Here is a 21,756-nt window from a genome sequence, read left to right on the forward strand (position 1 = left end):
AGACTCCTGGGTGGGTTCAGTCGGTTAAGCATCCTCAACTCTTGATTTCAGCTCAGGTCATGATCTCAGGGTTGTGAGATCCAGCCATGCATCAGGCTCAGGCTGGATGTGGAGCCTGCTTAAGATTTTCTCTCTGCCCACCCCCAAATAAATAACTAAATAAATAGACAACAGATGAGGTGCCCAGGGGGGGTCAGTCAATGAAGCATCTGACTGATAAGGTTCTGAGCTCGGGCCCCATATTGGGCTCCACGCTGGGCGTGAAGCCTACTTTTAAAAAAATAAATAAGTAAAAAGACAACAGAAAACATGTGTTGGGAAAGATGTGGAGAAAAGGGAATGCTTGTACATTGCTGGTAGTAAACTGGTACAATCATTACAGAAAACAATATGAATATTCCTTAAAAAATTAAAAACCAAACTAAACCTATAATCTAGCAATCCTACTTCTGGGTATATATCCAAAGCAAACAACATCATTATCATGAATAGCTATCTGCATCCCCATTAGCGCAGCATTATTCACAATAGCCAAGTTATGGAAACAACCTAATTGTTTGTGAACAGGTAAATGGATAAAGATGATGTAGTGGAGATTTACAATGGAATACTACTGAGCCATGAGAAAAGAAGGAAACCCTGCCATTTATATTATACTTACATATAGACAGATGACAGACAGACACACACAGACTTCAACTATTTATTTCCTTCTCAACCCCAAAGCCAAATCAACCCCATTGGGAACACATTAGAGTAATTCCCATCAGATTCAAAGACCAAACAAGCCTGTGCACTTCATCACCACCATTTACTAGTGCTGTGGAGGTGCCAGTGATCACAATTAGGCGATGGGAAGAAAACACAGGCATGCAACTAGAAAAGAATAAAATGATCATTATTTGTGGAGTATATTCTAATATAGAGAATCAGCTGAAAACCTTTACCTTTCACTACTGGCAGGTAGTGAAAATTAACATACAGAAATCCATGCCTTCACATACATCAACAAGAAGGTAGAAGATAAAATACTTTGACAACACTAAAAACAAAAAAAGCTCTGGGAATAAACTTAACAAGAAATGCCAAGAAATCTCTCAAACTCAGAGGGACATGAAAGAAGACTCAAAGAAAAAGGCATACAGTCTTAGTGGGGAAGACTCATCACCTAAATATCACTCATCCTACATTAACCTAAAAATGTAACACAGTGCCAAGAAAAACAAAAAGGATTTTTTTTTTGAAACAGATTTATCTTAGGGTTCATACAGAAAAACAAACATAGCCAGGAAAGTTCTGAAAATTAAAGGCAATGAATGATAATTAACTTTACCAAATATCAAAACATGCTCTAGAGCCAGAGTAATTAAAACAATGTGTACCCAAACATAAACACACAGATTAATGTGTAGAACAGAAAGTCTACAAATAGACCCAAATTCATTCAACATGTGGCAAAGTAGATCACATACAGTAAAGGACATTTGACCAGTGGGAGGAAAGATGGATTACTCATTACAAGGTGTTGCAACAAATGGGTGGCCATTTGGGAAAAAATTAAATTGGAGCTTCTCAACTCTTCTGTTCAGGGGTGTTCTTTGCATGATGCAGACAAACACACAGAGAGCTCTTTTCTTTGTGATAATTTGTTGTCAATACATAGAGTTTTCTCATTGTCTTTCACAATCGGATAATAGTCCACAGTCAGGATGTGTTTTTCTTTAGCCAGAGCTCTCCTGACAGACATACAAGGTGTCTTCTCAAATTCCAAATGGATAAAAGATATAAAGGAAAATAATGAAATTTAAAAAGTACTTTAAGAAACCACAGGGTAATTTTTCATACTCTTCTACTAGGGAAGCTCTTTCTAGGTATGACAAAGAACCCAGAAGCCTTAAAAGTCCAATGAATATGACCCAATAAAGAACTAATTTTTTTTCATGACAAAACCATCCTAAATAAAAAGAAATAACAATCTGGAAAAATATAACCGCAATTTTTATCACCAACAAAGTGCTAAGTTTCTTCATAAATGAAAGATTTTTACAAAATCAATGTTAAAAACACCAAAGCCCAAAGGAAAAATGGGCAAAGGAAATGGAAATGGTCCCTCAATCTTAGAGCAAAGGGAGAGCTACAAATTAAAACTACCCCGATATGAACGTTCACTCTATTACTCTTTTAACTTTTCTATAGGGAAAATTGAGTTTTGGGAAAAAAAAATATACACAAAGAAACAATTTTTTCACCTATCAAACAGGTAAATACCGAACCATGCGCTCTCCCGGTGCTGGTGAGGTGTGCAGAAATAGGCACAGCCACATACAGCTAAGGAGCACACAGGCACCGAGCCTCTAATGGAGGCTGATCAGGTAAGAGCTAACAATTTTACAAAAGCACATACTCACTAACACAGCAATGCCGCTCCTGGTTAAGTGACCAGGCAGATGTACTTGGCCATGCATCAAAGGATGCTATATATAGAAGGCAACTCAGTGTTTCTAAACTAGCAAAATTTACAACACCTTGTATGTCTGTCAGGAGAGCTCTGGCTAAAGAAAAGCACATCCTGACTGTGGACTATTATCCAATTGTGAAAGACAATGAGAAAACTCTTATGTATTGACAACAAATTATCACAAAGAGACAAAAAAGTGAGGGACATAGTGTGCTACTTTCATGTAAAAGAAAAGAGCTCTCTGTGTGTTTGTCTGCATCATGCAAAGAACACCCCTGAACAGATACTAGAGAACTGGTAACACTGGCTGCCTCTAGGGAGAGGATGGGGGCCAGGGGCAAAATGGAAGGGAAGCTTTCCCATGTATACTGTTGTTCCTTTTGAATTTTCTGCCATGTGAATCTATTACTGCAGCGAAAAGCTGAAATTAACAATATTGAACGCTTCCCTGTGGAAGCAGTGGCCTCCGTCTCTGAGCTTCCGTAACTGTGTATTTCCATTATGCCTGCGTTCATTCTCTTTCAGCCTCCTCTGATTGATTGTGGTTTCTTCAGGAAGAAGGTCACTGCTGAATCACTTTTGTGTTCCCTAGAGCACCCAGCACCTCACCTGGTGCCGAGCGGAAAGTCACTGCAGGTCTGTTCACTGGGTTAAACTAGTCCACTGTTGCTAACAGTTCACCCTTGGGGAAAAGAAGCTTTTCCTGAAAGTTGCTTTGTAAAGTAGACCGATGATTAGGACACGAAATTCTGCTTCTGTAAGCATCAAAATTAGGCAAATAGCCAGAAGAATGCTCAGCAGAGTAAGTTAAAAGTACTGAAAAGAGAAATAAGTTTCAGTTCATGAATGAAAGCTGATTTCAGAGAACGTGAAGCATGAAAATACATATATTCAAGAGAATGATTACTGCCACATTTAGAATAATAATTGGGGGCACCTGGGTGGCTCAGTCAGTTAAGTCGAAGTCCGTTAAGTCGAAGGCATCTGCCTTCTACTGGGGCATAACCTGGGAGTCCTAGGATTGAGCCCTCCCCACCCACCCCCCATTCCCCCTGCCCCTGTCACAACCCAGTCAGGGTCCCTGCTCCGTGGGGAGCCTGCTTCTCCCTCTACCTGCAGCTCCCCCTGCTCGTGCTTTCTCTCACACATGCGCTGTTTCTTTCTGTCAAATAAATAAATAAAACCTTAAAAAAAAAAAATCAGGGCGCCTGGGTGGCTCAGTGGGTTAAGCTGCTGCCTTCGGCTCAGGTCATGATCTCAGGGTCCTGGGATCGAGTCCCGCATCGGGCTCCCGGCTCGGCGGGGAGCCTGCTTCCTCCTCTCTCTCTGCCTGCCTCTCTGCCTACTTGTGATCTCTCTCTGTCGAAAAAAAAAAAAAAAACTTAAAAAAAAAAAAAAAAAAAAAAAAAAAAATCATTGGGATGGCACAGCAACACCCAGATTGAAGGAAAGACAAAATTGTATTAATAAGTAACCAAGTACATGATGCTGCCCCTCTTCACAACTGGACATCAACAAATACATTAAAGATTTTCTTCCATAATGCCAGCTACCTACATTCTTATTCCCTCTTGAACTGGTCAGGAATGACTAACAAAGAGACTGAACTGACCCTTGCCAAGAATATGGGAAAAGAATTTTTTTTAAAGCTAGAAACAGGGGTGTCTGGGTGGCTCAGTCAGTTAAGTGTCCAACTGTTGACTTCAGCTCAGGTCATGTTCTCAGGGTTGTGAGATCGAGCCCCACAGCAGGCTCTGTGCTCAGCGGGCAGTCTGCTTGAGATTTTCTCTCTCCCTCCCTCTGTCTCACCCCCAGTTGCCTTCTCTCTCTCTAAAATAAATAAATAAATCTTAAAAAATAAAATAAAGGCAGAAACAACTCAAGAGCCCAGTGGGGCAGCCCTGTCATTTCACAAGACCTCTGGCCCAGGCAGAAGGTACCTCAGTCTCGGTCCTGGCAGGTGCTGGGACCAGCCACCTGCTCCCAGCTACACATGGGCAGCCACATCCACATCCACACAGGATGGAGGTCCCTTGCCTGGTTTCCTGACAAATGTGTGGCCTGCTGGAGAGCACCATCATTCTTAATAGCTTACCCCAAAGTGGGGGTGTGATGAGTCTCTTTCTTATTATGGTTTCAAGAGCTTTTCATACAAATGCCGCATGGAAAATGGTTCCATTCCCAACACAGATCTGCAAAAGCACTGTTTGTGAGGGAAAGAACTGCAAAGAAGAGACCAAAGATGAGGTTCTCCTGGAGCCCTTCTCCTTGACACAATCTTCTGAACAAATGGTGCTGGGAACACTGAATAGCTACTATACAAAACAGTTAAATTGAACCCTTAGATCACATACATAAATTCGAAATGCATCAAAGGCCTAAACAAAGAGCTAAAACTACAAAACTCTTTTTTATTTTATGTATTTGAGAGAGAGAGAGAGAACAAGAGAGAATGCAGAGCAGGGAGAGGAGAGGGAGAAGCAAACTTCCCGCTGAGCAGTGAGCCCCATGCAGGGCTCGACCCCAGGACCCCAGAATCATGACCTGAGCCAAAAACACATGCTTTTTTTCCCCCCAAAAACAGATGCTTAACAAACTGAGCCACCCAAGTGCCCCTAAAACTATAAAACTCTTAAAAGAAAGTAGAGAAAAAGCATCATGATGTTGGATTTAAAAAGGATTTCTTACATATGACACCAAAAACACAGGCAAAAAAACCCCAAAAAACAAACAAACAAAAAAACAGACAAACCAGACCTCAAACAATGAATAATTTTTGTGCAACAAAGGAAACTTTCAACAGAGTGAAAAGACAACCCACAGAATGGGAAAAAGTATTTGCATATCACATCTAATAAGGAATTAATACCCAGAGTAAAAAACTCTTACATCTTGGCAGCAGAAAAACACATAACCCTATTCAAAAATGGGCAAAGGACTTGAACAGACATTTCTCTAGAGAAGATATACAGATGGCCAAGAGGCACATAAAGAGATGCCCAACATCACTAATCATTAGGGAAATGCAAATTAAAGCCTTAATGAGATACCACTTCACACCTACTTGAATGGCTCTTATTAAAAAAATTAAAAACAAACAAATGAAAATGGGAAATGAGTGTTGGTATGGATGTGGAGCAACTGGGAACACTTGGGCATTACTGACAGAATATAAAATGGGACAGCTGCTGTAGGAAATAGTTTGGCAGTTCCTCAAAAAGTGAAACATAGAAATTCCAGCAATTCCTCCCCGGGGTATATAGCCAAAGAATTGAAAGTAGGGATTTGAACAGATATCTGTACACTCATGCTTATAACAACATTATTCACAATAGGCAAAAGATAGAAATAATCCAAGTGTTCACGGACAGATGAAGAGCTAAATGAAATGTGGATACACATACAACAGAATATTATTTGGCCTGAAAAAGGAATGAAATTCTAATACATGCTTCAACACGGTGTTGGGGCACCTGTGGATCAGCGCGGTAAAGCCACTGCCTTAGGCTTGGCTCATGGTCCCAGAGTCCTGGAATCAAGCCCCACATCTGGCTCTCTGCTCAGCAGGGAGCCTGCTTCCCCTCCTCTCTGCCTGCCTCTCTGACTATTTGTGATCTCTGTCTGTCAAATTTAAAAAAAAAAAAAAAAAAACAAAGAAAAACAAACTTTAAGAAAACATCGGGCAAAGGTTGCCTGGCTGGCTCAGTAGGTACAGCATGGAAGTCTTGATTGCAGGGTCATGATGAGTTCGAGCTACACACTGGGTGCACAGATTACTTAAAAAAAAAAAAAAAGGCAAAAGCTTCCATAACATTGGATTTGGCAATGATTTCTTGGATAAGACACCAAGAACAGGGTTGCCTGGATGGCTCAGTCATTAAGTATCTGCCTTCAGCTCAGGTCATGATCCCAGGGTCCTGGGATGGAGACCCCCATCAGGCTCCCTGTTCAGCAGGGAGCCTGCTTCTACCTCTCCTGCTCCCCCTGCTTGTGTTCCCTCTTTCACTGTTTCTCTGTGAAATAAATAAATAAAATATATTTTTTTAAAGTAACTTTTTTTTAGATTTTATCTATTTATTTGAGAGAGAGACAGTGAGAGAGAGCGTGAGCGAGGAGAAGGTAAGAGAGAGAATCAGACTCTCCATGGAGCTGGAAGCCCAATGCGGGACTCCATCCCGGGACTCCAGGATCATGACCTGAGCTGAAGGCAGTCGTCCAACCAACTGAGCCACCCAGGCGCCCAATAAATAAAATCTTAAAGAAAAAAAAAAAAAAAAGACACCAAGAACACAGGCAACAAAAGAAAAAAAAATTGGACTTCATAAAAAAATTTTAAATTGTGTGCATCAAAAGACACTATCAACAGAGTAAAAAGGCAGTACACAGAAAATATTTACAAATCAAGTATCTGATAAAGAGATTACTATCCAGGGATGCTTGAGTGGCTTAGTGGGGTAAAGCCTCTGCCTTTGGCTCAGGTCATGATCCCGGGGTCCTGGGACCAAGCCCTGCATTGGGCTCTCTGCTCAGCGGGGAGCCTGATTCCCCCCTCTCTCTCTGTGCCTACTTGTGATCTCTGACTGCCAAATAAATAAATAAAATCTTTTAAAAAAGAGAGAGAGAGAGATTACTATCCAGCATACATAGAGAACTCCTAAAACTCAACAACAACAAAAAACAATCTGATGTAAAACTGGGCAAAGGACTTGAATAAACAGTTCTCCAAAGATACACCAATGACTAACAAGCACACGAAAAGATGCTCAACATCACCACCCATTAGGGAAATGCAAATCAAAACTATAATGAGATACTATCTCAAACCCACTTGGATGGTTACTATAAAAAACAGAACAAACAGGAGTACCTGGGTAGCTCAGTTGTTAAGCGCCTGCTTTGGGCTCAGATCATGATCCCAGGATTCTGGGATCAAGCCCAGCATCAGGTTCCCTGCTCAGTGGAAAGCCTGCTTCTCTCTCCCACTTCCCCTGCTTGTATTCCCTCTCTTGCTGTGTGTGTGTCTCTCTCTCAAATAAATAACTAGTCTGAAAAAATAAAAAGGAAGGAAATTTTAATACATGCTACAGCATGAATGAACCATGAGAACATCATGCTAAATGAAACACACCAGTCACGAAAAGACAAATACTGTATGATTCCACCCATGTGGAATTAGATTAGAAAAAAATGATAGATAGGAAGTAGAACGGGCGGTTGCCAGGGGCAGGGGGAAGGAGGGAATAGGGAGTTAATGTTAAATGGGTATGGAGTTTCAGTGTTGCAAGATTAAAAGAGAAATGGAGAAGGATGGTTGTGTTGGTTGCACGTTATGTGTGCATTTAATACCATTCAACTGCACAGTTAAAATGATTAACACGGTAAGTTTTATGTGTATTTACCACAACAGAAAAATTAAACTACAATAACAAAGAATGAGTACACAGGAGGGGGCGGGGGATAGGGCTAGGAGGAATTCAAAAGTATTAAGAAAAAAGGAAATAGGGTGGGAACACATTTGGTTACAATACAATGACAGTAATCTTTAGAACTGGGATAAAATGTGTTCTATATTTTGTGGCAAAATCTTAAAGAGCAAAATAACTAGCCATTAAGCAGAACATTATAAGCCAGAAATAATTTTATACAGAAACCACAAGCCATACAAACAGGACTCTGAGCTCCCTAATAGCCAACGCAAAGAAGGAAACATTACTGACACAGTTCACCATATACTTTAAAAAAAAAATCAAACCAGTAGCTTAAATGAGGCACAGTCACTCCAGGCACTGAACATGAAGAAATTTCTTTTTTTTTTTTTTTTAAGATTTTATTTATTTATTTGACAGAGAGAGATCACAAGTAGGCAGAGAGGCAGGTAGAGAGGAAGGGAAGCAGGCTCCCTGCTGAGCAGAGAGCCCGATGCGGGACTCGATCCCAGGACTCTAAGATCATGACCTGAGCCGAAGGCAGTGAGTGGGTTAACCCACTGAGCCACCCAGGCGCCCCCATGAAGAAATTTCTAATTGGCCTCACAGGTTTTCTTGGGGAGTTCTCAGATCTCAATGCAAGCTGGCAGGGCCATGCCAAGTCAGTTTACTAAAAAGCTGGAAGAGGGACTAGAATTACGCTGCTTCTTAATGATCTGGCTTCACTCAAAGACAAAACATTGCCTGGAACGTAAGCATTAAAACACCTTCCAGGGGCACCTGGGTGGCTCTGAATCAGGCGACTGCTTTCAGCTCAGGTCATGATCCTAGAGTCTCAGGATAGCATTGGGCTCCCTGCTCAGCAGGGAGTCCGCTTCTCCCTCCGATCCTCCCCACCAGATCCTCCCCACTCTGGTGCTCGAGCTCTCTCTCAAATAAATAAATAAAAATCTTAAAACAACAACAACAAGGGGCGCCTGGGTGGCTCAGTGGGTTAAGCCACTGCCTTCGGCTCAGGTCATGATCTCAGGGTCCTGGGATCGAGTCCCGCATCGGGCTCTCTGCTCAGCAGGGAGCCTGCTTCCTCCTCTCTCTCTCTGCCTGCCTCTCTGCCTACTTGTAATCTCTCTCTGTCTACTTGTAATCTCTCTCTGTCAAATAAATAAATAAAATCTTAAAAAAAACAACAACAACAACAACAACAAAAAAACCCCACCTCCCAGCACAGTCTAATGAATGTTCTTTCTCTCAGTTGAGCTTCGGATGGCACTTGGGAGAAGAATTCAAGATTATCTTTCCTGACAGGAATATGAGATGCAACATTCTCTGTTGTTTGCTAACGGCAGGTCTTGGGGTTTCCAACAGTCACTGTTGCAGGGATGACAAATTAGAATGCATATCCAAACCCAACGAAGGCTCAGGCTGGCAGAAGGGACCTAATCACCCACGGAGATGAGATGGCATCCACGTGAGGTGGCAGGGAAGAAGGGCTGGGCAGGCCAGCTCGGGGAAGGCCATGAGGGCAGGGGGACACTGAAGACTAGTGAAGAGGACCACGACCAGAGACCTTCCCAGCGATACTGCGGTCTTCTGAAAGGTGCAACCCAGGCCCCCAGCTAAACACAACCCAGGCCCCATAGGATCAAGTTAACTGGGGAACACAGAAATAAATGAGATTTTTAAGTTAAAAAAAAAATGTTGTAAGATAGTGTTTTACAGAAAAAGAGGTTCACATATAACATGGATACAGAGGGATGAATCGGATACAAAACAGTATGATCCCATTATAAAGACAGAGAACAAGAGAATGAGCGAGAGTGAAGCCTGCTAGTGGTCACCACCGGGATTACAAAACTTGTGCATGTGCACACCTGCGTACTAATTGTTCTTCAACAAGGACAACTTGTATTAAAAAAAACAAAAAAACCTCTAACTCAAGAAATTTAGAAATACAGTACACAGTAAAAAGTATAAACAGCAGTATCACTGAGAATGAAATCTTAATTATGACATCATCTAAAAATAAGGGGAACTGTCTAAAAACAAGAGCCAGTTATGTACTTGGCAAAACTATAATATATGACTGACTGATGCTGCTGGGATTCAGTGTGAAACACATCAGCACTGGCATTGTGCTCTGGTTTTAGGTGTGCCTGTATGGAGCCGTGGCTCTCAAAGTATGGTTCCAAAGACGGGCAGCAGCTGCCTGAGAACTTGCTTGAAATTCAAATTCTAAGGCCTATCTCTGACCTACAGAGTCAGAGACTCTAGCGAAATAGGATTAAAACAAGGTGATTCTAATTCACACAAAAGTCTGAGAACCACTGGTATGAATAATGCCTCACCTGTCTAGCGAGGGGAATGTATTTTCTTGCTCAAATCCCTTTCTGTTATTTTAACCTGAACTCCTGAACAAACACTAATCTATTCAATTGTGAAATTAACTGGAAGAGAATTTAAAGATTTTTTTAAGTTAGGCAGAATTCTGGAATTGCTTATTTTGATACAAGTTACCAATCACTGCAGCTGAGTGACCTGAAGAAACTCAAATCTCATTTGTAAGAAGTGGTAAGGAATCAACATTTGGAATTTTAATGTATCTAAATATCATCTAAGATTTGCAAATACTCTGAAGTTAACAGCACAAATGTGACTATTACAACTGCCACATTTATGTTAACTGATTATTTTAGTCTCTCTTATTTCTCACATTAAAATAGAGGTTCGACAAAATTTTAATTTCTAAAGGGTTGTATCAGTCACTCTAGCTCCAAACTTAACACTGCTACTACATTTGAGACATAAAGCCTATTAAAATACCAGATCCTCTTTCACAAAATTGTGACTGCAATTTTTAAAATAATTTATAACTGGTTATTAATATGAAATACCATACCATTCTTGGGGCACCTGGGTTGCTCAGTCAGTTAAGCATCTGCCTTCCACTCAGGTCATGATATCAGGGTCCTAGGACTGAGCCCTACATCTGGCCCAGTGGGGAATCTGCTTCCCCCTTTGCCCCTTCCCTCCTCATGCAGGTGCTCTGTCTATGAAATAAATTTTTTTTAATGTTTTTAAAAAATACGAAATACTCCTCTCTCTAATTATGTGAAATTATAGTGAACTTCACTAAACTTCCTAATAAGGAACAAATGATTAGCTCAACACCTTACATGTTTGATACAAATGTTAAATATCAAATAAGTCAGTGGTTTCCAATTTTTTTTTAATTTAAACCCCCCAAAAGAACTTGAGTATACGTCCCAATATATGTATATTCATATATACGCATGTACTACTATAATATACAGTGTACCTTATAAAATAACCTAATAAAAATTAAGTAAAGCTAAAACAAACACAAAGATCAGTTTGATTTTTTTCCCCTGAGACCTCCAAGCGCCCTTGCTGCATGGACACGCCTCATCTCTGGACTCCACGGTAAAGCTTACGTATAGCCCAGCAACCCCACAAGCATGCTCGGGCAGTGCCCCCGACCCCTGAAGCGGAAGCTGTCAAATGCAGCCCCCAAACTGCTATCCTTCCTGCTGAGTCCCACATCTCTGACCTGAGTCTGTGATGCTAGCTAGCTCCTTCCTTGCACCCCATCACTGTACTCTGCCGCCACAAGAGCATAAAAGCATGGACTCTGTTGTCAAACAAACCTGGGTTTGCACCTGGGCGCTGCCTCTAACTCAAGCAGTGACCCAGGACCCATCAGATAAAACTGTAAAACTCAGCACTAAAAGGGGGGGGGGAGTAACAGTATCTCACCTGGTTACTATAATGATTAAGTAAGATAAGCTATTATTAGAGCACCTAGCACAGTACCTAGACAGCACAGGTGTTCAATAAATATTTTTTACTCAATTACTACTGGGAGGGGGGGGGAGTCACGTGGACTTTGTTTCATCAGCCAACTCCGGAAGGAAGCAAGTTACAGTGGAAGTAGCTCAGGCAGTAGAGTCTGGCAGATCTGGTTTGAAGACCTGATCCACGACTTACAAGCTGGGTGACCCTGGAAACCCAGATTCACTCTAAGGAGCGGTCTTCTTATCTGTTCAAATGGAAGTGATGACATAAGCCGTATACAAAGTACCTGTTGGAGCCAATATCACTAACCCTGGCCACAGCAAATGGCTATCAACGGTGAGAGTGAGAGTAATTGAACAGCACATAAACCTACATGTCATTCCTTGGGACACATTCATGTGTGTGGCTAGATAACTAAGAGAGTAAGCATTCCTAAGTCTGCCACCAAACATTAATACGTGCATAAGTACTGAATCCCACAAGCATGGTTGCACCCCAACTGGACAGTTTACTTGCTCATATACGACCTCGACAATTCAGCATCTTTCTGCCTCCATCGTTCAGTCATAAACTAGTAGACTTTATATCCACCTAACAGTCAACTGGTCTGGGTGATGGGGATGGAAGGCAAACCAATGATTATAAAGCACATGGAGACCTCAGGAGAGGTGGTTTTTGCACAACAGCAAAAGAAAAGAGAGAGCTCTCAAACACCAGATTAGTTCACAATAAATGAGAATTTTTTTAAAGATTTTATTTATTTGACAAACAGAGATCACAAGTAGGCAGAGAAAGAGAGAGGAGGAAGCAGGCTCCCCACTAAGCAGAGAGCCTGATGCGGGGCTCAAACCCAGGACCCTGGGATCACGACCGGAGCCAAAGGCAGAGGCTTTAACTCACTGAGCCACCCACGCACCCCAATGAAAATTCTTTCAATCTGAGACTCAAACAAGGACTATGAATACACACACACACATACATACACATATATTTTGTTTTTTTACATGATGTGCCTACTGGGAATGCTGCAAATGTGTAAAAACCTAAAACCCAAACTATATTAACATACACTTAAAAAGGTACAGGTCATAGGGGCCCAGGTGCCTGAGTCAGTTGAGCTGCTGACTCTTGTTATCAGCTGGGGTTTTGATCTCAGGGTCAAGAGTTCAAGACCCCTGCCCCCCGCCCCACCAGGGCTTCACCTGGAGCCATCTTAAAAAAAAAAAAATACAGGTCAGATGGTAACTACTCTTATGGTGAGCATAATGTACAGGCAGTTGACTCACTGTGTCATCCAGAAATAATGTAACACTGGAGTGTAACAACTACACTCCAAAAAATTATTTTTTTAAATAGCACCATAAGGGCACCTGGGTGGCTCAGTGGGTTAAGCCTCTGCCTTCTGCTCAGGTCATGATCTCGGAGTCCTGGGATGGAGCCCCGCATGGGACTCTCTGCTCAGCGGGGCCCTGCTTTCCCCTCTCCCTCTGCCTGCCTTTCTGCCTACTTGTAATCTCTGTCTGTCAAATAAATAAATAAAATCTTTTTTTAAAGAAACAGCACCGTAGAAAAGGAATAAAAAAGGAAAAGAAGTTCATCGGTTAAGCATCCCTCAGGAACACTACCCAGACATTCTTGACCCCAGCATGATATCCTGAGACCGCAGCACACCAATAAGACACCCTATAACCAAACTCCAAAAGAGATCTGGTCCAATACAAGAAACACATACAAGACTAACATCATTAAGGAAACCTTTCCTGGGTTTTCTTCACAAGAATTGTTACAAAATCCCCAGAAAGAGTTTAACCCCGCAGCTCTGTTACCATAGAAGGTGGGCCAGCAAGTAGCCACAAGGAAGGGGAACTCCTGCCAGAGCCCCGCGGGGACCCTCAGCTCCCTCCAGCCGACAGCATCTCCACCTGTGCAACTTTCTGCACTTCAAACGGCCCAGGCTCCCTGCACTCGTGCCACCGTGACATTATAATCCAGTATGATATACCGAGGTAATAAACAAGGCACGAGTAACGTGAGTGAGCAAAGTTTGGGCTTGGGCAAAACTAGAAGCCAAGCAAAACCCAGCAAAGGAGCTACGTGTTGCCTCAAAACCAGACAGCCCCAAAAAGAGGCAGAGTGGACAGCAAGCTCTCCCCCGCACTCTGGAAAACCCCGACAGCTCCGAAGCAGGTTCTAGAAGCGGCGGCTTCCCGGGGAAGACGGCGGGCCAGGGGCCGCCACGGCGCGACCCCCTCAACCGGCAGTGGTCACCCGGAGCCAGAAGCTGGGTGGGGACACGAGGGCGCGGGCGGGGACCCGGTGCGGGTGGGGACGCGGCGGCCCGGCCCCCTCTCTGGGCTGCGGTCTCCCGGCCCGCACGGCTGCTGGACAGCGCCCACGCCCGCGCGCCCGAGTCCCCAGCGGCCCCCACCCCCCAACCTCCCGGGACCGCGAGGCCGGAGGCCCGAACCCCGGGCCCCGGGACAGGCGCCGTGGGGACACGCGCGGCAGTACCTGTGGCGGCAGCAGCTCCCGGGCGGCGGCGGTGGCGGCGGCGGTGGCGGCGGCAGCGGCGGGGGCGGGGCGCGGCGTGCGCGCTCCCGGCCCGCGGTCCGGTACGTGGTACCCGCCCTCTCTCTCCCGGCCGCCGGGCGCCCGCGCAGCTCTCCGCCCCTTCACCTCTCACCTCCTACCTTTCCCCTCCCGCCCTCACCGCCCCCCGCACGTGCTCCAGCGGCGCGCACATGCGTAGTCGAGCCCCTCCCGCGGCTCCCGCTCGCCCCCTGGCGGACGCCTGCCGCGCCACCCGGAGGGAGGGAGAGGTGGCTGTACTGGTCCGGGCGGGGCGGGGCGGGGCGGGGCGGGGCGGGGCGGGGCGGGGCGGGGATTGAAGATGGGGCAGGGCCCTGAGCCCGCACCAGGACTCGACCGCTGTGACAGCACCTTCCGAGGATTACCAAGAACGTGCCCAAGATGCCTAGGTCCCCGCTTAAAACAGCAAAAAATTAAAGACAACAGTACAGATGCACAACAAATACAGGTGGGTCGAATAAATTCAGTCCATAAAACGAATTTCCCTACAGCCTTTTTAAAAGACAAGTCTTATGAATACTTACTGATGTTGAAACCTGTTCCTGAAAGAGGTTCAAAATGAACTGTGAAGTACGATATCATTTTTATGGAAAGTCAACCACGGAGAAGGAAGGGTCTAGGTGCTGCAGCTGTGTAGTGAGTGGATATGTCTGGGTGGCAGATTTAGGGTGTTGGGTTTTTCCATCCGCCAATGGGCATTTAACCATTTCACACGGACCGTGTCTTTGTTGGAATCGCATAGCTGCGTCCACTGAGTGTTTAGTATATGCCGGGGGCTGACCTGTCCGCTCATCTGAGCGTCCCGAAAACCCCGAGGGAGGTCTCCTTACTGGGTCTCATATAAGGGGAACGTTGGGGGCTTCGTCTCCTGTGGGGACACGAGTCCCGGCCTGCCCAGTGCTGGCCAAGCCGGGATGCTGTGCACTGACTGCCCGAGGCCGCAAGCGGGGACCTGGATCGCATTCACCTCGCCCTCTCAGAACCGGGTCTAGAGCGTCAGAGATCAGCCCCGCCCCCAACCCTGCGGCCCTGGGCACGCTCAGCTCAGCCGCACCCACCCGAGGCAGACCCTGCTCCTGCCCTCAGAGGCAACAGCTCTGGGATGGTATAAGGTATAGATGTAGTCACAATGCAAAGTGGGACTCAGAAGCAGCTCTTGTGCCGGCCCAGGCCGCTGACCCCTTCCAAGCCTTCTTTCAAAGAGTCATATCCCCTCCCTCACACCCATTCATTTCCACAGGACTCAGGACCACCTCTCCAAGGCCTTGCCTCCCTCCCTGCCCCACACATTATTGTCAAGGGAAAGTAAACAATAGTGAGGACAACCGACCTTGGCCTAAAGTGATCTTTAAGATTTTGCCCTGTATTCAGGATTGGCTTCTGGTTTCAGATGGGACATTGGACAGGGTACCTGGAGAGAGTACTCGAGTAAGGTCATTATAATCGACTATTTCCTTGTTCCCTTCTTGGTGAGCGGTGGGATCATACACACAGCCCTGCCCAATGTCCTGTGACTGGTGCCTCCCGGCAGGGTGAATACACTTCCCTCTCCATTGGCAGCTTTGGCCACGTGTCTGGCTTTGGCCACCAGAGTGTGAGTGAACATGGCCTGGCAGAAGCTCTAAGAGCCACTGGTTGGGAGAATAAGCCTCTCATTCTCACCCTTACCCAGGGGGACAGGAGTGCCACATTGGGAATGCTCCTTCCAGCTGGGTCCCAGAATGAGAGGGCATGGAGCAGAACGGAAGCAACGACCCATAGTTCCAAACATGTAACTTAAATGAAGTGTACGTCTGTCCATTTACGTCGCTGGGATTTGGAGGCTGCTTGCTACTACAGAAGAGTTCTGAGGGCTGGAGTCAAGATAACCTTGGTTTTTTTTAAATAAACTTTAAGTGTCCAGTGATTTCCAGGATACATAGAGTGCAATCATCACATTCCAACCTCAGAACTTTTTCATCTGCCCAAAAAGAAACCAAGTGGAGTCATGTCCCATTCTCACCACAGTCCCGTTGGAACTAGTGCGCTATCAGGCCTTTTGCGTCTGCCATCTTGTTTTTTTTTGTTTGTTTTTTTTTAAAGATTTTTTATTTATTTATTTGACAGAGAGACATCACAAGCAGGCAGAGAGGCAGGCAGAGAGAGAGAGAGAAGGAAGTAGGCTCCCTGCTGAGCAGACAGCCCGATGCGGGGCTCGATCCCAGGACCCTGCGATCATGACCTGAGCCGAAGGCAGCAGCCTAACCCACTGAGCCACCCAGGCGCCCCTGCCATCTTGTTTTTGAGGCTTATCTGCGCTGTGCCATGTCGCAGCACTTCATTCCTTTGAATTGCCAAATGGCATTCCACTGCAGGGCCCTCCCCCTGTGTTGTCTATCCATTCATCAGTTGACGGATATTTTGTTTCCACTTCTGGGCCATTATGAATAACACCATGAAACATCCACCTACAAGTGTTTCTGCTTTCATTTCTCTTGGGTATATACCTGGGAACTGAATGGCTGAGTCAGATGGTAAATCCATGTTAAGAAACTGCCAAACAGGAGAGCCTGGGTGGCTCTGTCGGTTAACCGTCTGCCTTCGGCTTGGGTCATGATCCCGGGGTCCTGGGGTCAGACTTCCTGCTCAGCAGGGAGCCTGCTTCTTCCTTTCCGCCCTGCTCATGCTCTCTCCTTACCTCTTCCTCTCAAATATATAAATAAAATCTTAAAAAAAAAAAAAAACCCACAAAACTTCCCAACTGTTTTCCAAAGTGGCTGCACCATCTTTACATCCCCACCAGCAGTATCTGAGGCCCCAATTTCTTCATCTCCTTGCTAACACTTGAAATTGTCCATCCTCTCACTACAGCCATTTCAGTGATTCCACAGTGGCATCACATGGTGGTTTTAATTTGTATTCCCCTGTTAGGTAATGATATAGAACATTTTCTTATGAGCCTATTGGCCATTCCTATGTCTGCTTGGGTGACATGTTCGTTCAAATCTTTTGCCTATTATTTAACTGGATTGTCTTTTTTTTTTTTAAGATTTTATTTATTTGACAGAGATCATAAGTAGGCAGAGAAGCAGGCAGAGAAAGAGGAAAGCAGGCTCCCTGCTGAGCAGAGAGCCCAATGCGGGCTCTCTGAGCCACCCAGGTGCCCCTAACTGGGTTGTCTTCTTAATGAGGTATGTTTTTTATATATTCTGGACACAAGACTATTATGGTATATATGACTTACAAATAATTTTGTTAAAAAAATAGAATGGATAATTATTTTAGAAATAAAGTACTAAAACTGGCACAACGAAGAAAAGTTATCATATGTAAAGAGCAATAACAAAGAAATACTTTTAAACTACCTCTGGGGGGGGGGGAACCGTCTGTTGTCATTAAAAAAGTGTTCGAAATGCGAAAAAAAAAAAAAAAACTACCTCTGAAAAATTACTTTACCTTGACCAAGGTAAGTCCTAATTTGGGATAAAATAAACTAAGAATTTGTCTGGATACAAAAAGTAGTGTGTTCTGGGGCACCTGGGTGGCTCAGTGGGTTAAAGCCTCTGCCTTCGGCTCAGGTCATGATCCCAGGATCGGGCTCTCTGTTCAGTAGGGAGTCTGCTTTCCCCTCTCTCTCCCTGCTTGCCTCTCTGCCTAGTTGTGATCTCTGTCTGTCAAATAAATAAATAAAATCTTTAAAAAAAAAAAAGTAGTAAGTTCCTCAACATGGTTTATGAGGCATATATTGCTCTTTTTTGGGTAAGCTTTATTTATTTGAAAGGGGGGAGGGGAAGAGGGAAGAGGAAGAGAATCCTCAAGTAGACTGTCTGCTGAGCACAGAACATGACACGGGGCTCAAACCTACGACCCTGAGATCATGACCTGAGCCGAAACCAAGAGTCAGATGCTCAATCAACTGAGCCACCCAGGTACCCTGAGGCATACATTGTTCTAATGCTCAAACACAGCCAAGCTAACAATTATTTAACAAAAAATTATAGCTCATCTTTCTTACAAATACAGATTGCATAGAAGCTCAATAATATTCACTTAAAAATTTTAACAAGCCTAACATAAGCAGTACGTTATAGAAAATAGAACAAATACCAGTAAAACAAGGCTGCAAAAGGAATTTAGCGCTCACACAACAGAGAGATGCTCAACACATGCACAGGAAAAATAGTGCCAGTACCTCAATGAGGCTGAGAAAGTACAGAATTCACTAATGATTACCAGTTAAACTGTAAAGGGGGGGGGAGCAAGAGATTAAGGAGGAGCATTTCTTTTTTCTTTCCCTTTCCAAGGTTATTTCACTAACTTGATAATTAATGTATTTTAAAAGTAAGAATTACTATAAAATATGCTTCCTATTCCCTTAAAAACAGAAATTGAAACAACAAATACCAGAGTGCCCAGGTGGCTCAGTCATTAGGTATTTGCCTTCAGCTCAGGTCATGATTCCAGGATCCTAGGATCGAGCCCTGCATAGGGCTCCCTGCTAGGTGGGAAGCCTGCTTCTCCCTCTCCCACTCCCCCTGCTTCTGTTCCCTCTCTCACTGCATCTCTCTGTCAAATAAATAAAAAATTTTAAAAATCTTAAAAAAAAATACCTTCATGCCACTCCTTTTTTGTTTGTTTGTTTAAAGATTTATTTGAGAGAGGGGGGGGAGGAAGGCAGGGAGGGAGAGCACAGAGGGAGAGGGAGAAACAGACTCCCTGCTGAGTGGAAAGCCCAACACAGGGCTCGATCCCAGGACCCTGAGATCATGACCTGAGCTGAAGGCAACGCTTAACCAACTCAACCACCCAAGTGTCCCATGTCCTTTCACACCACTCTTAACAGATTTCAAAATGCTGACTGAAGTTATTCATGGGAAATAAAGTATTCGAGCTGTGTCAAACTAAAAAGACTTTTCCATACTAAAGAAAACCATTGGGGTGCCTGGGTGGCTCAGTGGTTTAAAGCCTCTGCCTTTGGCTCAGGTCATGATCTCAGGGTCCTGGGATCGAGCCCCACATCGGGCTCTCTGCTCAGTGGGGAGCCTGCTTCCTCCTCTCTCTCTCTGCCTGCCTCTCTGCCTACTTGTGATCTCTCTCTGTCAAATAAATAAATAAAATCTTTAAAAAAAAAAAAAAAGAAAAGAAAACCATTAACAAAATACACTGACTGGCTAGAAGAAGAAATTTGTAAATGATATACATCTATATATAATATAAGGAGTTAATACCTAAAATACATTAAAAAAAAAACCTCCTATGACTCAACACCAAAAAAAAGTCCAATTAAAAAATGGGCAAAGGACCTTGGAAAGACATTTTTCAAGAAGACATCCAAATGGCCAACAGACACATGAACAGATGCTCAACATCACTTATCATAAGAGAAATGTAAATCCAAACCACAATGAGGTATCACTTCATACCTGTCAGATGGCTAGAATCAAAAACACAACAAGTAACAACATTGGGAAGGATGTGGGGGGAAAAGGAACTCTCAGGCACTATTGATTAGAAGGTAAATTAGTGTAGCCATTGTGGAAAACAATACGGACTTCCTCAAAAAATTAAAAACAGAAATACTATATGACTCGGTAACTCTACTTTGGGATATTTACTCAAAGAAAACAAAAAGAGGGGCGCCTGGGTGGCTCAGTGGGTTAAAGCCTCTGCCTTCGGCTCAGGTCATGATCCCAGGGTCCTGGGATCGAGCCCCGCATCGGTCTCTCTGCTCAGTGGGGAGCCTGCTTCCTCCTCTCTCTCTCTGCCGGCCTCTCTGCCTACTTGTAATCTCTGTCTGTCAAATAAAATAAATAAAATATTAAAAAAAAAAAAGAAAACAGAAAGAAACATAAAGAAAACAAGAACACTAATTTGAAAACATAATGCACCCCTATGTTTATCACAGCACTATTTACTATAGTGAATACAAGATATGAAGCAACTCAAGTTTCCCTCCATAGATGAATGGATAAAGATATCACACACACACACACACACACACACACGCACACGCGCGTTAGGATATTACTCAGCTATAAAAAAGAATGAGCCTTTGCCATTGGTGACAACATAGATGGACCTAGAGGAGACCATGCTAAGTGAAGTAAGTCAGACACAGAAAGACAAATACTGTATGATTTCACTTATATGTGGAAACTAAAAATGAAAACTAAAAAACACAAACAGATTTGTAAGTCCAGAGAACTGGCGATTGCCGGAGGGGAGGAGGACGGACAAAATAAGTCAAGGGGATCAAGAGGTACAAACTTCCTGTTATAAAGTAAATAAATAGCAGGAATGCAAAATACAGCATGAGAAATTTAGCCAGTAACAGTGTAATAACTTTGTATGGTGCCTAACGAGAATTACCATTACTTGTATGGTGGTGAGCACTGCATAATGTATGTAACTTTCGAACCATTTTGTTGTACACCTGAAACTAATAATGTAAATTAACTATACTTCTATTAAAAAATTTGCCCTATTTAAAGTTAAAATAAGCAAGATTGGCATTATTTGCAGATGCTAATATCTGAAAAAAGGAAAACATGAAAAAATATCTAAAAATTCAGGAATCTCAATTAGAGATTAGTTTAGAAAAACCAAAATAAGATATACCTTTTAAAAAGTCAACTACAGGGGCGCCTGGGTGGCTCAGTGGGTTAAGCCTCTGCCTTTGGCTCAGGTCATGATCTCAGGGTCCTGGGATTGAGCCCCACATCTGGCTCTTTGCTCAGCAGGGAGCCTGCCTTCCCCTCCCCCTCTGCCTGCCTCTCTGCCTCCTTGTGATTTCTCTCTCTGTCAAATAAATAAATAAAATCTAAAAAAAAAAAAAGTCAACTACATCCCTATGTCAAAGACACCATAGAAAAATCCACAAAATTGGGGCACTTGGGTGGCTCAGTTGGTTAGGCATCCAGCCCTTCTCAGGTCTTGATCTCAGAATCATGGGTTCAGGCCCTGTGTTGGGTGCCATGCTGGGTGTGGAGCCTACTTAAAACAAAACAAAAAACCTAAAAAACTCTATAAAACCAGATCATTTCTTCTCCAATAATAAAAAGCACTTAATAAGAGAGTATTAATTTCTTCACTAATTTTTTTTAAAGATTTTATTTATTTATTTGACAGAGAGAAATCACAAGTAGATGGAGAGGCAGGCAGAGAGAGAGAGAGAGAGGGAAGCAGACTCCCTGCTGAGCAGAGAGCCCGATGTGGGACTCGATCCCAGGACCCTGAGATCATGACCCGAGCCGAAGGCAGCGGCTTAACCCACTGAGCCACCCAGGCACCCCATCTTCACTAATTTTTTAAATAAAATGATACAACTACAATTTTTAAAATGAGAACAAAATATCCTTGAAGGATACTTTACGGAGTTTAGTACCAAGTTGGTGAAATTCATCTGGATAAATAAGTGGGACTGGTACCCTTTTAATAAAGGCTCCTGAGAGCAGACATATACTAACCTTTCAATACCTAGTAAAAACAAAT

General features: G+C 43.7%; 1 protein-coding gene across 1 annotated transcript in view; it reads right to left on the reverse strand.

Moving 5' to 3' along the window:
* Positions 1–14,338, reverse strand: part of SCAP (SREBF chaperone) — a 71,665-nt gene extending 57,327 nt beyond the window's left edge. The window contains exon 1 of the mRNA XM_059389600.1: positions 14,209–14,338. The gene's annotated coding sequence lies outside the window, so the exon portion shown is untranslated. The remainder of the gene's footprint in view (positions 1–14,208) is intronic.
* Positions 14,339–21,756: the final 7,418 nt, after the last annotated feature.

The sequence above is a fragment of the Mustela nigripes genome, chromosome 2 (assembly GCF_022355385.1).
Source record: "Mustela nigripes isolate SB6536 chromosome 2, MUSNIG.SB6536, whole genome shotgun sequence".
NCBI classification, from domain to species: Eukaryota; Metazoa; Chordata; class Mammalia; order Carnivora; family Mustelidae; genus Mustela; species Mustela nigripes.